At 39.4% G+C, this 18,823-nt stretch overlaps 1 protein-coding gene across 1 annotated transcript in view; it reads left to right on the top strand.

The window, feature by feature from the left end:
* Nucleotides 1-18,823, top strand: part of Negr1 (neuronal growth regulator 1) — a 736,170-nt gene that overhangs the window by 182,205 nt on the left and 535,142 nt on the right. The gene's annotated exons all lie outside the window — the stretch shown is intronic.

An 18,823-nucleotide genomic window follows, 5' to 3' on the forward strand; every position in this document is an offset into this window, starting at 1 on the left:
CAAATGCTTCTAGTTTCTGGTCCTCACGCCTTATATATCTTTTTGCTTTCTACCACCACTCCCTGGGATTAAAGGCTGGCTTTCTGGGATTAAAGGCGTGTGCCACCACTGCCACACTCTTGCTATGGCTCTAATAGCTCTGACCCCCGGGCAACTTTATTTATTAACATACAATCAAAATCACATTTCAGTATAATTAGATTACCACCACACCTGCAGCTTGAGTTCATGATGTCATTGGCTGTGTCATGCCCAGGACACAGCATTCACAGCCCTTCTCCCTGCCTGTTTCTTACTCTTTCTACCCTCTTCTCTGTGAGTCTTAGATAGGGTGGATTGCATGTGAAGTTCAGGGCAGAGCACCAAATAGTTTGTGCCTACTTTTTGAGTTTCTCTTTCATATGTATGTCAGTGGGTAAAGCCTGTGCTTCGACTCTGTATTTGATTTTGTTCACTGAATCTTTATGTGTTAGATACCACAGAGTGTGCTGGGCACCAGACCTGCCTAAGCATCTCACTGTGAACTGAGTAGAAAAGGTAATGTATATTAGGATAAATCATAGTTGTTCTATGTTTAAAGTTGACATTTCAGGAAAAAATTCCATTGAATATCCAAAAGTAATCCATTTAAATGCAGTTTTGAGGCAGAGTTTCTCTATTTCACTTCATTAAATGTTTATACCCTGCTTATAATAAAGCTGTGATTATTAATAATATATTGAATATATTAAATAATATATTCAACATTATATATGTGAACATGTATTATTGGATTATATATATATATATATGTATATATATATATATATATGGTATAATGAAGCTGTTATTGTTACTAGTCCATCACTACAGTCAGAGAGAGGTTACATGTGTCACTGTGTTCCTATATTTTATATATTATAGGCAGTTCTAGACCACAGAATCCAACTTTGAAATCTTTAATCTAGGGTAAGAAGAGAAGGTATTTTTTTCTTTTCTTTCTTTAGACTTAAATCTTTGCTAAAAGACAAACTTGATTGCCAAAGATGGCATTCAGACAATTCACTGGGTGCAAGGACGTCATACATCCCACCCTGGCTGAACATACACAGGTGACTTTATCAACTTTGGGGTAGATCTTCTTAGCTCAACACATTTCTATTCGACAGAAAAGTAGAGTTAAAATTCTGGGGAGAAGCCAGTCAGTAAAGTGCTTACCTGTTCCCAAACCACGTAAAACATGTTACGTGGTGAAGGGCATGTTACCCCAGTCTGGAGAGCCCAAGACAGGAGGATCCCAGGCCCTCATCTAGGCAATGTAAAGACAGTGCCTCAAACAAACAAACAAGGAAAAAGTAGCTGGACAGGTAGGTGCACACACACACACACACAGGAAAACACTAAAATAAAGAAGAGAGGATAGACCATTTGCGAGTGGACTGTATTGGTCTATGGACACATTTAGGTCAAAGTTGCCTCTAGTTTGTGATTGGGGAAAGAAAGGAAACTTCAGCCTCTAAAGAGATTCTAATGCAGGAAGTGAATCCATTCTCTTTTTGAATATTGTTTTAGCATGAGTCCAGCTTAAAGTCCAGACATCTGCAGTCTGCAGCATGGAACATAACAGATAATTCCTCTGTCCTTAGTTAATAACATGGATGCTTCTGGAAACAGAGTGATGTTCTTTGTTCATGTCTGTCTCAAGCTAACTACCTCTCCCCAATTGAATGTCACAGTGTTTGACTTACCTCCGATTTTAAAAGTTTTCTCTAATCCATGATCTTGTTGTATTAATTCCTCCAAACAAGGGCAGGGGTGCGAATAAAGAAGTTATTAAAAGTGCCTGTAAAAGTCGTAGATCTTGCATTAAAAATTTTGAGGCAAGCAGAAACGCATAAGCCCAACTTGAGGAGATTAGCAGGGTTAGGTTACAGGCTAATTGTGTTTTGCATCTGAAATGTAATAAAAGTTTGTACCCTTTGGGGGGAAATGCAGTCAGTGCTCATCAATTTTTACCATCTTTAATTCCACAAACCCTGGAAAACTAATTCTGAGCAGTGGTATGGCTAGTTAAGATGATAAATCTCTAATTAAACAAGGAGCTGTCTTAAATGAGTAATCTGGATGCAGATCTCACTGTGCCTCAGTATATTTAACTGTGTATGTGGAGGTCAAGGTAGCTGCTAGTCTTGGAGGTAGAGAGCTGGGTTATCTGGGAAGCGCTATTGACAAGGGTGTAAATTATTAATATAGTAATTTCCTAAAAGCAATTTTTGCCACTTCATGAATGTGAACTTTATGAAAATTTTATTATAATTTTTCCAGCCAATTACTTTGTCAGAGGACTACAAGATAGATTCTTTAAGCCTGTCTTTCTGACTAAATCATGATAAAATCTGAAATCCTTGAGGTGCTGTTGTCCTGGAGAGTCCACAGGCCACACAGGAAACAAAGATTTCAAGTCTAGTAGGGATATCCCTTCTTTCCCTCATGTGCCTTTTGCAGATTAGTTTATATATGTAGAATATCCATTGGTAAAAATATGATTTATGATTTAACATTCATAATATATGAATGTATTAGTCCTTGATTTCCTAATTATTGAGGCATGTTTGTTGAGTAAACATTCATGAAATTTTTGATCTGCTTTAGACTAAAGCTGAAAATTCTGCCTAGTATGTGACTGAGACAAAAATCAAATAGAGAAGGCTGTTGTTTTACTTGGTCCTATACACTCTCATTTAAGCTATAAAAACACATATAATGTTCAACTGTGTAAGGAATACCTGACTAAATTCCACAGTTTTTAAACTCCAGAAAATAAGGTTTCACTTGAAAGAGGATCTAATATGTAACAGAATGACCTTTGATCACAGCCCACAAAACTTTGAGAGCTCTGTGAGTCCACAAGCAGAGAAAAAGGATGGATGTGTGGCTGGATGTTGTGGTACATATCTGCAATGCCACCTTTGGTCTGATGAGGCAGGAGGATTACCAATATTCTGAAACTAGCCTGCCCTACAAAGTGAGCCCCTGTCTTAGAGATGCAGAGGAGGGAGGAGGGGGAGGGGGAAGGGTGGAAGAAGGAGGGGGAAGGGAGGCATAAAAAAGGATGGAGGGAGGTGAAGAGAAAGTGGAGCCTCTCCATGATTGTTAACGGAACTAGATCTGCAGTCAGCAGAAGGACAAGCCATGGATGCTCCTGTCAGGGATTTTCTTGATAGGGTCCTTTGAAGTGCAGAAAGGCACAATAAAAGTCCAAATGAAAGGAAGTGTAGAAAAAGCCTCCATTTTCTTTGTCTGCCTGTCTTCGCTCTGGCTGGCAACTTGTCTCCCCTGCTGACATAGCATCCCCTCACTGACGTCAGAGACCAGCTTCTTCGAGTCCCCAGTCTGGGCTAAAGACCTCCCTGGACATCCTCCAGGTTCACGTCAGGCTGAGGCTGCTCTGGCCTGAACATCTTGGCTCCTGTCACGTGTGACAGCCCTTGGTGGATGCCCAGCTGTGGATAAACAATTCACTTGAAGCTAAGCATCCATCCTGCTAGTTCTTTCCCTCTTAGAACACCAGTTTACAGACTCACACAACCCACAATGGACACGATACTATGACCATATTCTGAACTTGATCCTGCCTTCAATCAGCCATCTGGCTTCAGCTGTGTCCACCCCCCTTACCTGAAGACCAGAGGAGGACTCTGAAGTAGGCCCAGGCTGGAGGAAGACATTAGTCTCTATGCAGCTGTCTTGATGTCTTTGCTCATAACCTCAGAGGTGAGGGCAAGAAGAAAAATGAAAGCCTAAGAGTGTTGTGTTGCAGGAGACCTTGGGACCAATCTAAAGGCAAGCTTCCGATTCTGTTTCCAGTCTGCCTTTTTCACTCTGCATTGCTGTGAAAGCAAAGCCTTCATTAGAAGCTCTGGTGTTCGCTATCCCCACAATAGAAATAAAAAGGAAATGAGATGTTCTGTTTTTAATATTACACATACAGTCCCTTTAAGAGTGCTTAGGTTAATTCTTCCCACTGAAGTACATAGAGGAAATTAAAGGAAACAATTTAAACATTTTAATTCTTTTCATGCATTTTGAGGAGAAGAGTCAGGCAACAAAACACAAAACAATTATATGTGTAACTTGAAACACATACTGGTTTGTTTGAGAAAATTAGACAGTGTTGCTAGTGGTGTTCAGAGCTCACCTTGCATGGGAAAGTCAGCTACAAACCTAATAACAGAACCAGAAGTAGGGCTGCAGGACTCACCCAGGTCACCAGAATGTCAGGATTTTGATGTGAGTGCTATCCTTAAAGTTTCCACTTGAACTAAGCTAACAGAACCAAACATGCCATTGAAATATTCCTTCTAAGCTCAGTGAATCTAAAGTCTTACTGGTTTGTTTTTAGAGACCAACTGAAAACCTTGAATTTTTCAGCTTGATGCTAAGCAGGTGTCATGGGGTCTGAATTCATGTAGTCATGCCAGTGAGAAGGGCTTCAGTTCCAGACTTGATGCTTAAGGCAGCCTTCATCATAACCCCATGTGAAACCAGACGAGGCCTCAGCAGACAAACATCACCCACACCGCACCATGCACCATGATTAATGTTTCTTTCATTTCTTTGTGTATTACCCAGCTATAAACAGTCAAATCACAGAGAGGCTTCTGCCAGAGAGGGCCTCGTGTAGACTCACAAGGACCCCAGCACTGATGAGAAAGGCATCCTGGGCAACATGAATTTGTGTTCTTTAGGCTGATAGTTTGTGGGTCTATCCATAGAAGTCGAGAACATCCAGGAAAACACATGTAGAGCATTATCTGTGGGGCCATCTGTTATCAAAAGCTGTCCTTTATACCTCTGGCCCAGTAGGACTGCTGAGACCAGACACTGAAGCGGTGGCTGCTCATAAGGTCAGCAAAGTGAAGTCCTAACAGAAGGGTGGCAACCTTACATTGCACGCAAGATGGAAGACACTTCTATCAGTGGCCGTCCGCCTGAGGGAAAGCACCTATCCCCTCAAGGCCTCCCAGTCCCCAGTGAGGAAGTAAAAGTGTAGAGTCAAACCTCTCCCTCCACCCCCACCAAGTCCAGGATACTGTGTGACTGTGTGACTTCATACTTTGTGTGAAGAACTACCAAGACATGGAGGCCTACTTCAGAGCTGTGGGGCCCTCAGCAATGGCTCTCCCATCCTCTCCAGGCTCATCCTGTAAGGCTGGCCTGATAGTAAAGCAGCTTGAGAATAGAAGAACATGTGTTCTTTTTCTTTCTTCCGAACGTTAAACTAAGTGAGTTGCAAACTGTTTCTTACTCATATTAGGACCTCAGAATTTTGTAAAGTTATGATGGGTGTAAGAATAGCCTGTGAGGAAAGTCTGCTACCAGAGTAGCATCCATGCCAATCTAACATGGGAAAATAGAAGCATAAGAAATGCTCCAATAATGTGTCACCTAAATGGCACAGTGAAGTGATTTATTTTTATTTTTGTATCTGAGGGTTTGCCTGCATGTATGTATGTATGCATGCATGCATTTGCACCACATGCATGCAGTGACCACAGAGACCAGAGAGCATCTTATCCCCTGAACTGGTGTTACAGATGGATGTGAGCGGCCATGTGGTTGCTGAGAAGTAAATTGGGTCCCCTGAAAGAACTGCGTGTGCTCTTAATCAATGAGCCTTCATTCCAACTCCAGCTACAGTATTAAAATAGGAATTTGCTTCTTAGTTTGGATGGTGACACTCATTATTTTCTCATTCATTTTATCATTAAATAACTGAATTATAGGCCGGGGAGAATCTTCCCCAGAGCACATGGGAAGCTAACAGTGCACTGGTATGGCTGTTGAGAAATCTTAGAAACTGAGGGAAAGCAGAAGCATTTGTGAATCAGGATAGAATCTACTGATGTGAACGCTCCCTGCCCAGAGCTTTGGGATGTAAGAGAGAGTCGATCTGCCTTCTCATGGTAGTTGGTGAGAGGGTAGGCACAGAATGGCCCGTGAGTCCTGTAGTTAATGGACATGGGAAGAAACATGTGTGATCTGAGTCAGGGCATCACTGTGGAGATTGATTGAACTTATTCGTGGCAAGTAGAGGAAGTAGAGTGTAAACAGATTTCAAAACAAAAGTTAACTTTCACAATCTATTAGTTCATATGTAAAACAGTGTTGTGTGTAATGAAAAGGAACTAATTTGATAAAAAACAAATTACTGGCTACTGAGCTATAGTTTAAATATAATCCAAGGACATAGATCAGTGGGAATAATGTTATTAATGAACAAAGGGAACATTTGTTTCTTAATATAGTAATGTGGTGAAAAGCTAATGTTGCCCTCAAAACTGACAAGCTTCCCGCCCCCCCCCCCATTACTATGGGTTCTGCAAAGCCTCACTGACAGGCAGCTGCTTCACCCTGGTTTACACTGGGCTGGAGGAGGATGTTGGGAGGGTGAGATGGAGAAACAGCCCTTTTAGATTCTTACCCCAATCCAATCAAATTCTGTGTAGTCATCAGCAAAGTCAGCTTCCTTATGTTGACAGGTAAAGTATCAATCGATACATTTCTAATTCTACTTTGGAAATGTGCAAATGAAGGTCTCTGTCACTCGTGTGTGTGTGTGTGTGTGTGTGTGTGTGTGTGTGTGTGTGTGTGTGTGTGTGAAAAACATGACAGGAACCTTAAATGCATGCTGGGAATCAGAGGTGTATGCAGAGAATCAGCCTTCTGAGAAATCCTCAGAACAATCCAAAAGAACATGAACATATTAGACTTCTATAAGTTTTGGGGTAGCAGGAAGTTTTGTTCACATGATTTAATTTAACATAGCATATGTTTAAAAAAAAAAAGCATATAACAACCAGGTCCTTGTCACAAATTAGAAACTGCTGCCAGGCTATAACATAGATGATTTCTGAACTCTACTCCAGAAAGAGCTACAGACATGTGGCCTGATCTCTGGGACTGTGGGACTGGACTCTGAAAAGTGTTGCCTATCTTAAAGGGACATGTCCTTGTTCAGACAGAACCAGGAGATTCATAACCCCTATCAGCCATTTCCAGCCCTCAAAGAACTCTCTGGTGCACCCAGTTGCCAAGAATAGTATGCATGGAACGTATTGAGGAATTCAAATGAGAACACAGTAGAATTAACTCACACTCTTAGGAACAATAGAAGTGGAGATCAGAGGTGTTCAGGTGCTTTTGCAGGGAGCAGCCATTCTAGAACTAGAACCCAGAAGGTATATGAGGCATGACTGAGCTCCTAATCTTTCTTTCTGTACTTGTATTTTATGTCTCCAATGAGGGTTTAAAAAAAGGGGAGGTTTGGTGTATAATGCAAATACTGCTGAAAAATAGGTTTTGACCCAATTCTATTTAAAACTTGCCCAACACATCCAAATTGGTATTTGTTTTCCAAGTTCCCAAGAGTTTCACATATACCTTTAATGCATTTAAAGATAGGCTAGTACACTTTGATCCAAGATTTCTTTGTAAATGTTGTTTATAAATGTAGAAAACAAGGCACAATCTATATAATCAGTCATGCTTTGCCTATTGTCATTTTCCCACGTAGTTACAAAAAGATTACATTTATCTCCAATATACCGAGAGAAAGAATGTATTTAAACAGTAATGAATTCTAGAGGAAGTTATGCACATAGCAGTAGAGATGGGGGAAAGACAGATATGAGCACAGGTGATAATCACTTGTTTATTTGTCATGGGAAAGATGTTTTTATGTTTTCAATTAGCTAAAAGTAGCTTCAAAATAACTAGTCTATGCCATCAAGGATAGGATATAAACATTGTCTTCAATATAAATCTCTAGTTTTAAACATTCTTCCAGTTTGTATAACTTGAACAACTATTCAATACAAGTAGTAGAGAAAAATATTTAGCAAGTACTGGTCTCCAATAATGAAAATTGTATATACACTCATTACCATAGCCAAATCACTTTATAGAGAAAACTATGAAGTTCATGTGTCACCCCCAGAATGTGCTATCTTGCTAATTGCTTAGTGTTAGGAAAAACCTTTGAAGATGAGTGCTGCCATATGCTTTATCATTATTGTATATTATGGTCACCTTGAATTGAATGAATTTGTGATGATAAGGCCATCTCTTTGATCTCTGGGGATAATTAGTGTCCACCTGCCCCCTCCTGAAATTGTAAACCATAACTCCTTAGTTTATAGCAAGAGTCCATTGTTTTGTTGTAGAGAAACTATGTGCTGTGTGTATTCTTCTCTGTGTGGATAGTATGGGGAATTTTATTTTATAAATGGATAAGGAAAGAGACAAGTACTTAAAAACTATTTTAAATGCTTGCCACAGATGAGAAGTCAAATATTAGATGAAGTTCAATAGCAGCATAGTCACCATGATGTTAAAGAAGACCTGAAACCTCATGGCTTCGGAAGTTGAGGGAAGAGATCCAGGAGTCCAAGGCTGACTAGCCACATGGACAGTTTAAGGCTAACCTAGGCTACAAAAAAAGCAAGCAGACAGATGAGATGTCTAGAATTACAATCTGCAGCTTGTAGACTTGAGCCAGGGAAGGAATCATCTCCTCCAGAGTCTGACGTCTAAAACTTAAAGCTCCAAAGTTGTTTTTTTTGTTTGTTTTTTTTTTGTGTTTTCTTTTTTCTTTTTTTTACCAAATCAAGAGAAAAAGAGACATAAAGATCTGAACATTGAAGCTGGAATTGGATGCTTAAGTGGAGGCTAGCCTGCATTGGTCCTGTCCTGCCCTCTTCAGACCTAAGCGTCAACACCATGGCACTGGTGGTCACCCATAAGACAGAAAGGCAATTTTCTTTAGCTTTATTTTTGCTGCACAAGCTTTATTTTTATACAGGAGATATTTCACTGTAATTTTCTCTACCTAATGTACCTATTATTTCAAAATTATTCCCCAGAGCTAATTAACTTCAGTAGGCTTAGATCATTTCCTGTCACCTTATGGCTTCATATTCTTCTAATTGCTTGAACAACGCCTTCTGTCAAAAGAAATGGCTTCATTCTGAATATTTGGACTGTTCAATCAAGTTCTACAAATATTTAGTTGAGGTTTTAATATGGTTCAGGTGGAGAAATCCTTAAGTAAAATTAAACTAGAAAAATGTTCACGTTAATTTTAGAATCACTTGACACCCTCTGACATGGGGACTCTGGTGTAAATAGAAGCACAGAACTAACATCTGATTAGAAGAGTCTGAATAGATGAGGGCAAAAAATAACCATTTCTATTTTCCCTAATTTATCTGAGTTCCCCAATTACAGATAGAATTTGGCTGAGGATGCATGGCCTTTGAGTTTAATGTTAACTACTTTGCATGTTTCTTGGCAATTGCTTTCAAAGAATTGATCAAGTCAACTATATCCAGAGCCAAGTGTGATTTATATGATGTTAAAATTAAAAGATAATTTTAAAACATCTTCAAATGTTTTAATTTAAATTAGGACATTTCAGAGTCCTAATTTAACTGGCAATAATAAGAGCACTGTTTATATTTGATATGAGCTGTTGGCTCTAACTTAAAAATCATTTTAAGTAGAGTTTTTTTCTTAGAAGTTATAGTTTACCTGGTATTATGTACTGAAAACTTAAACTATCTCAAGCACATTGCTTGTAAATATGGGCTCTACTTGAGTCCCAGTTGGATTTTCTTCACCAAACAAAAAAGATGGAAACTACTTCCTGCATTAAACTATTTGTCTTAAACAGACGAGCTCTCCCCAAAAAAATATCAAAACAAAGAAGAGGTTTTTTTTTTTTTTTTAAACTTGTGTTTATCCACTTGTCGGCTGTGTGAGCCTGTACATCTCCAGGAAGCACTCATTAGCACATGCATGAACCAACACAGAAATAAGTACTTTTAGTCCTGAATAAACCACAATCTAGTGACATTAAAAAAAAGAAACTATAATACAGTAAGAAAAGTGGTGTCAGAGGCAGAAGGAGAAAGTGATAGAAATGTAAAGATGGGCCATGTGGGCTCAGCCTGGGAAGAAAGCAAATGCTGCAAAGAGTAAGACATATGTTCTTAATTAGCACCACCTCCAAACCCACGAGGGCTTTGGTGGAGTCACTGTGGAGACCCCACACTAGAGAGATGGAAACCTAAGCAGAAATGCAAGACTGTTGATGAAATTTGTGTGATGAATTAGCACACACTTTAGCTTAGCTCTATACCAAGTTAAACTATTCAAATATTGTCGCACTATATTCTGCAAAAGTTAATGACCCAATTCAAAAAACAAGATGAAAACAGGAAATCAAACTTGTGCAAATTAAAAATAAATTAAACCTTAACTCAGTTTAAAGTTAATTTTCTCTATAACTTACAGAGTTATAAGTTTCTTCTATATTTGAATCTGTGCTCTACTGTGGACACTGATCATGCATACATCATCTTGACGTCTGTGTGCTTGTCTGGCCTGGGTTGCAAATGCATGAACCCGGGAGGAAATGCCCAGGTGTCAGCCCTTCTGAAGGAGATTATGTCTCTGGTGGGTTGGCTATTTCTCTAGGACACAAGCATTCTCTAAGATTATTTTCATTTTAATTCATTGAGCAGTGACTGGGATCAGATTTGAGCCAATGACATCACTTTTCTTTGTAAAATACAGAAAAACCTTTAAGTGAATTAAAACAGCAAGAAGTTCTTCATTTGTATTTATTTTATTTTATTTATTTATATGTACTGCATGCATGTATAGGCATGTATGTATTTGTATGTATATATGAATGCACATATGCATGTATATATTCAGATATGTACATACATATATGTATATGTGTGCATTTGTGACTGGATCTCATATAGTCTAGGCTAGTATGAAAACTCACTCCGTTCCTGAACCTCTATTCTCCTGCTTCCACCTGTTGAGTTTGGTAATGATAATGTGGACCCTGGACAGTGTGGGGCTAGAGACTGAGACCAAGGCTTCCTGCATGCCAGGCATGCACTTGCCAGTATTAAAAAACAAAAACAAAACAAAAAAAAAACAGCTCTCACCACAAAGGAGATAAGAGGAGGAGAGGTGATGGTTTATTCTACAATCAAAGTTTGAGTGACCACAGGTCCAGAATAAAGATTTACTTTGCTACTAACTCCATGATTGAAATGGTAACAGAACATAGAAACTCAGGAATCAACACTCTTAGCACATTGGTGGGATCACCAGGCAGGATGTTATACCAAAGCAGGGCATTTCTGCTATGGGCCTCAGCTGTTGTTAACTGGTGAGGTTCTTAGATTTAGGGATGTTGGAAGTTAAGTATCTGTCACATATTCCAAAGGACTTACCTAATAGTCACAAGGAGATTGTTTCACACGCAGAGTTAAATTCTATGGCTCTGTAGGGGCCTAAAAATAGCTCAGAATGCCTTGGCTCTGGACACTTCCAGCTCTGCAGAATTACAGATGTTGTAATTAGTCCATTGACCTTGGTAGTCACAGCTTCTTTCTAGGAAGCTTTGTTCACTATAATGGAGCCACTTCTGCTCCCAGCATAAACAACTTCTAGAGATAGTTCCAAGGTGATTTCATGTCTTGGATGTTTTGCTGAAGGTGAACCAAGGCCTTGATGGGAAGCTCTTGGAAGCTAACACTTACATAGGATGGGAGCACTCTGCATTTTCTTTCTATGGCTTTGAAATGGTTCCTGAACTATTATTGTTCAAGAGGCTGGCTCCCACACCACCAATATCCCTCAGGACCATAGGCTGAAGTCCCTCAGCATTGTGGGAGTATTCTCTTATCTGGTATAGAGTTCCTTTCTTCTCCAAAGCTGGGGAGCTATAGGTATCTCCAAGCCTCAAGAATGTTCTGCTACAGCTCCGAGTTACAGGGCTTCTGCTTCCAAGCTTGGTTCTTCCTTGGCCAAGAAAGTTCTTAAATGTTCAAGGATATCAGTGACAGAATTTTCAAAGGGTCCCTAGAAAGTATGAAATCTTCAGTAAAATGAAATAATGAGCAGGAATCACAATGTTTTCATGATCATACCAGAAGAGTTATTTCTTCCTTTGCTTATCAATATAATGCTGAGAACAAAAATGTTTTAGATTCTAAAAATAAAAAGAGGTAAATTCAGGCATAAATACACCTTTCTCAAAGCAAGTGGTCTTGTTCTGATAGCATTCAAGGTTTTATTTATAGACTCATAACAAGCAAAGGTGACCTTTGAGCGTTGATGCTAATATGTTCTCTGAAGTTGACAGATGAGTGTCTGGTCAGATGGACCCAAGCTGAACACACTTAGGTAACATCACAATCAATACTGAGAAGAGAAAAGTACATTGGGAATGTAAAGACAGCAAGAAGTCTGGTAGAGTAGAAAATTGCATCCCAGGGGAAATGGACAAAAGAGAAATCATAAGAATCAGAGCTCAGCGAAAAGGTTTCTGAAATCTGTGAACCAAGAACCTGTACGTGAAATATGTATTTTTACTTTCTTTATTGGGTTTGTATTATGCAAGGATGTTATTCTGTTTCCACTTGTATATTTTGAGAATAGTTAGTTTAGTGTAGTTCCCAAGCTCAAAGTCTGACTGGTCCAAGTAATCCCCAAATGACTCATACATGGCAGGTGCTATCTTCATAGAAGGCACCCAGTCTATTCTGTGTTGACCTCTCCTCATGGCAGCTTTTATGTCTCCGTGGCCCTTGCTTCCCCCCACAGTCCAGCAACTCAACAGAGCAACGCAGAGCTCAATGTCTCTTGTTCACCAGCTTCCAAAGTTAAATGTGGTCCTTGCCCTAATATCCTGTGTGTCACCACCAGCTTTGTTGGTGGAGATGGGGTGAGACAGAAAGCCATGGACTTGGAAGGCATGTGCTGCTGAGGTTTGGAAGCCGGGTTCACATGACTGACATACAAATGCTGCCTGTATGCAATTCCATAGCTATAGGGAAGTCTGGAAGGTAGGAAATGCTCTTTTTCCCACATCAACTACAACTGAAATGGACAGAAGATGCATCCCCAGAGGACAATCCAGTTCTTTAAGCTGCAAGTTAAGTAAGCACTAGAAAAGAACTTGCAGAGACAGGAGCAGCCAAGTAACTATTTGGTCATTATTATGAAGATGTGGGGACAGAATGGTTAACCTCAAGTTGTAACTTAAATAAATTTAAATGACATTTTTTACTTATGAGCTGAGGTGCACGAAGGCTTGCATAACATGGACAAGGTTCTGGTTTAACTTTATAACAGAAAAAATAAAATTACTGCTACAAAATAATGCCTGAATTATGTGGATGTATAGTGCTAGTTCTTCTGCAGTAGTTTAATTTGCTAAGGATTTTAATGTATTTTTCAGATGATTCTTTAGTGTCTTGATATGTCGCTCAGGCTGGCCTTGACCTCGTGGTCCATCTGTCTGAAATTCCCAAGTTTTAGGATCACAGGTGTACAGCATCATGCCTGACTGAGATGATTTTTAATATTCAGCCTTATCGACAAATTTAGTCTCACATAGTGCACACCATTTAATTTTGAGTTTTTATTACTTTCTGAAACTATTACTTTTTATCTTAGTATTGAAAACATTATCTTATCTGAGTAAGTATTATCATTTAATTTCTAGTCCTGTATTAACAGTCAGTTTTCTCCATCTCAGTGAAAAAAAGTCCAACTACATATGAATTAACAAAAGACACAAAGAAGACACAGTAGACCTTCCCTTCGGTCTACCCCATCGAGCAGCTGACACTGATTCAGATTTTCAAAACTGCTATTTTGAAAGGCTCAACGATTCTATATTTAATAGACTGTACTACATGAAGAGTAAAACAATTCAGCTTTTATTAATGACACAATTTGCCAAGACCTGAACTGCAAAGAACAGGAAGAGATGGTGCCGATCTGCCCAAGTTCACCCTCGGTGGAGACTGACAGGCTGGCCTGTTCACTCAGGAGATGGAGGAAAGGCTTGCCTCCCCTTCCAAGTCAGAGAGTGTGTGGATGACTTGGCATTCCCAGTGTAATGTGGTTTCTTTCTTTCATTTCAGACTCTAGCAACCCTCAGGTTCTTGTCAAGCCCACATTGTTACTTGTGGTCACTTGAACAAAGCTATCAGTTTTTATCTCTTCCTCCCTGACATAGCTTCCTCATCTGTGCCCTGAGACTCGGGACTTTCATATTCCAGTGTCCACTCAAGTATGTTCCTCAGAGGTCACTTAGTAAAACTTCTATCTAAAGTAGACCCATAGTAGTGTGTTATTTAATTATCAGGCATATGTTTAATAAAATGATATAAACTGTGCTATTGTTTAGTTTGGTGAGCACTTGGCTGGTTTCTTCCTTAGAGAGTAAAACTAGCTTTTAGGATTGGGGCATGTCATATAAAGATGGTTACCATGGAGTCCTTACTCTGAGAATTTTTGGTTTGCTGCTATAAAATTATTTAATTGTTTGATTTGATTTTCAATGTCTACAGAATATGGACAAGGCAGAAAAGAACTGGGCTTCTGAGTGAGTATGTGCTTACTTTGAAGATGTTCTAGGATTCAGATCCAATGTTTTCAGGAAGGCCTAGGAGAGCATCTTGTATGTAAGACTGATTTCTGTTGGCCCCACAGAGAATTCTTTGGTCTGTCTTTTGCAGTGGAGTCGGGATTGGCTCTGCTGTAGTTTCTCTCCATTCTATTTGTCAACTGTTGTCCTTCTGTGAAAGTGTCACTCTGTAACATGCATTGAGGTATCATGAAACCCGAAGGAGCTTGAGCATTTAAAACAGTGATAGATTATAGGCAGACTCTATTCAGCATACAAGGCAGGAGGGGCTCAGTGTTTAAGAAGTTAAGAACACTTACTGCTCTTGCAGAGGAGACAAGTTCAGTCCCACCAACCACATGGAGCTCACAGTTTTCTGGAACTTGTAACTCCAACTTTAAAGTGTCTAGCCCCTTCTTCTGGCCTCCATGGACAGCTACACTCACGTGTGCTCACGCTCACATGAGCACTTTTTTGTTTTACTTTAAAACACAAGGTTGAAAGGGCTGTGAGCAAATGGAATGGATAGAGTCCCCCTTACTCTAAGGACATGCTCTAGCAAATTACTTTTGAAGACTGATTTTCTGGTTGTCATGAACTCTGAACTTGGTTCAAATTTTCCATTTCATGCTGTGATATGAGCTTGTGTGAGAGGAACAGAAGAGTCCAAGCACTAGTTGTCTCACTGTGGCCTGATTCTGTGTTACATACAACACTGGATTTCAGAGAACTTCAAGCTCAGAATAGGTTTTACTTTCTTTTTTATCCAGAGTTAGAAAGAACTTTATTAAAAAGAAACCAGGCCTGGAGAGAAAGGAAGATAGGAGGAGAGAGAGAGAGAGAGAGAGAGAGAGAGAGAGAGAGAGAGAGAGAGAGAGAGAGAGAGAGAGAGAACAGTGAGGAAACACAGAAAATAGTTACTTTCTTTATATATATATATAAAATACTACATTTTACTTCACCTGCTGAAGAATATAAGACTTTACATACACTAAAATGTAATAAAACCTCAGTGATATAAATTGATAAAAAAAAATGCTTTCAAAATATGAAAAGAAACCCTTACCAAGAAATAAGAACTTTTCACACAGTAAGAAATAAAGACTTTTCAAGTTGAAAATTTTATTTCTGGATTTTTGCATGTTGCTAGTTCATGAATTTGAATGATGGTTAAGACAGAAATAACTGCTTGTGGATTTAAAATAAACACTGACCAAGACTGGTCTTTTAAAAAGAATTATGAGTTATACTTCAGAATTAAAAAATATGATGTTCCTTTATTTATGTGTGGTGGGGAAGGAGAAGGGTTGGGGAAGGCTCGTATCCTGTTGAATGGCTGTGGAGGTCAGAGGATCACTTTCTGATAATAATTTCTCCTGCCACCACGTGGGTCCTGGAGAACAAACTCAGGTTATTGGCTTGGCAACCAGGACCTATACCTGATGAAACATTTGGCCTGACCCCAGGAAAATTTACTGTTATAATCTGCGGCATTTAACATTTTAGTTGCTTGTTTATAACTAATGAAATGCCTGTTCACTAATATCCCAGTAATAATGATATAAAATTATTAGAATATTATGTTAAAGGTATATTTTCTTAATTATCAATTCCTGTGTTTGAAGATCACAGATGCAGTACAGTTCTAGAGGATGGATCACCCTTCTAGAACTGAGTGGCGTTCCTTAGGCTTGAAAGTGGCCCACTTTCTCATTGACTGACACCCTGGAAACTGAGAGATGGCTCAGAAGTGGCCACACTGCCTAGAGATTTCTGTAAAAAGTACTTTCTTTTCCACAAAAGGTGTATTTCTACCTGCTTCTGATATACTTTCTTTAATGGCAAAACTTTAAAAAAGCTAAGATTATTCCATTTCCTGATGAATATGTGGATCACTTTCCTGCTTTAATCTGTCCTGAAATAGATGCCTCTTGCTTTAGGTCATGTATCTGGGGACAGTTTTCAGCCTGTGGTTTATTTGTTGTATTAGAGTCAGAACATTCCAGACTCAACGTCACTGAACTGAAGTAAGGACCATTATCTCTGGAGTTGATTTCTGGCTCTGAGTTTATCGCTCCCATGGAAAATACTTTAAACTATAGACCTGTACACTCACTTATTAAGAGGGGGCTGTGGGCTGTAGGTTATGTCTCATGTACGGCATTTGTTCTGGACAAAGTCTGTGTATTGAAGACAAGGTTCCCAGCTGTAGATGATGGTTTAGGGCTTTAGAACTTCAAGGCATATGGAACTGGGTCACTGGCTCACTATGCTAAGTCCTCCAAAGTGTCTTGTCCACAGGCTCTTTCTGTGTCTCCATCTGCTTCTTAGCCACTGTGAAGTGAATGGGCTTTTCCACACACTCCAGCCTCCCTCATGTTTATCCTTACCACAGGCATAGAACCTGGACTGAACCCAAGTGTGGTCCATGGACTGGATGCTGAGCCTCTGAAACCAGAAAAAAATTAGAGACCCCTCCTGGATGCCAAGATGATAGGTGCCTTGCTACCATTATGGGAACTCCAGCTCATAGTCTCCATTTTACCTATTAACAATTGAAGAGACTTTGAAGACCTCCCAGCTTAATTGTGAGTTATAGGATACTAACAGAGCTACATGTTGCTGCATGAGGTCAGAACTGTGTTAGACAAGGCTAGAAAGTCCTTCTGAGCAGAAGTATTGTAGAGACTAACAAGACCAACAAGTATGTTGGTTCTTGTTAGAGGAACAATAGGACTCCTGGACTCCAAAATTTCTGCACCTACCCTGACTTGCGTACCACGGGATGGCACATCATGTACAATTATGAAATAGTTCTTTACTTCTGCTGTTCTTTCTGGTGGAAAACCCTGAATTAAGTGACATTATTCAGAAGCCATTTGTCAAAAGACTAAAAGACCCATATGCATCTAATAATTTCCCTCTATCACCAAGCAGTATGGTGCTTAATCAGTGATTACCACAAGGAGCTGCTTTCCCTGGGAATGTAAGGAATTTGCTCAGCAGCCAATATTGGTTTATGCTTCCTTAGTGAGCGAGATCATGATTCTGTGCCTTGCTTATAATTCAGTAATTTGGGTGGCCATGGACACAACTTATCTCTGCCTAATGCTATAGGATACATATGGCATGTGCTACCCTCACATATATCATCAGCATGTGTTTGTGGAAACCTGTATTGTAGAAAGCACCATAGCCCTGTTATCTTCTGAGGGCATTGTTCCTTTTCCTTCTCTTTTCAATGCATGCTCAATAGTCAAGTCTTGTCCATATTAACCATTATAGACCAAGTAACCTGTATATAACCAGTGAGCACTGTAGTTTTGAACAAAGTGCATGAAGTGAAGCTCAGAGAGATTCAATATTTTTAAAGCACCCACGGTGAAGCCATTCTTGTGCACCAATCACTGTAAGGGACATCACAGCACACAAGGACAAGACATTTATTTCTGGAGATTTTTCTGTATCTCTCAAACTCTAATTACTACAATCTTAAGTTTTAGCTTTGGAAACTTAAGAAACAGAGACTCCTCAAGGTGCTTCACTTTAGTACATGGTGAAAGAAAAACTACAAAGTCAACACAGAATTCTCGGGGCGATGGTACCCTGCCAGACTTAGCTGCAGCACAGGGAGCTGAAGAATGCACATCCCACTGTATGCTATAAGCACCTTGCCCTGGAAGTCAATACATGACTCATTTATCCAGTGCCATTCAGGCCATTTCAGAATGTGATGGAAGACTCACATATAAAGACCTCAAATAGAATGTAATTGAAAACACATAGCCATCTGGTTTTGTACAGTGCCAACACAATGACTCCATCTTTTTATTATAGATTATACAATTCATTTCAGAGACTGTAGCTGATGTGATTTTTATTTATTTTAGGGTGAATTAAAGTTAGTCTTTGGATTTTATCCTGAAGTCATTTTAAATTGTTTGTGGGTAATCTTTAAGAAAAAATTCTCAATAAATTTTTATAAACTGTGTTCTCTAGCACTGACTGTTACTCAAATATGAGTGATCCAGAGTTAGCGAGCATTTAAGCCATGGATCTACTAGTAAAATAGAAACAGAGAAAAGTTGGTAGTGTTTAATATTTTATTAGTATTAAAAGACTAGAGGAGGCCTTGCCCTTTCTGAGGAGTGGATTGGGGAGTAGAAAGGAGGTGGTGGTGGTGGTGGTGGGGAACAGGAGGAGAAGAGGGAGGGCAAACTGGTTGGTATGTAAAATAAGATAATTTTTTTTAATTAAAAAAGAATAGAGCAGGAAAGAGGAGAAACACAAGGACAATTAATTCCAGGTGAAGCAGTTAAGAAAGTATGTGGATGTATG

The sequence above is a fragment of the Peromyscus maniculatus genome, chromosome 6, assembly GCF_049852395.1.
Source record: "Peromyscus maniculatus bairdii isolate BWxNUB_F1_BW_parent chromosome 6, HU_Pman_BW_mat_3.1, whole genome shotgun sequence".
In the NCBI taxonomy this organism is placed as follows: domain Eukaryota; kingdom Metazoa; phylum Chordata; class Mammalia; order Rodentia; family Cricetidae; genus Peromyscus; species Peromyscus maniculatus.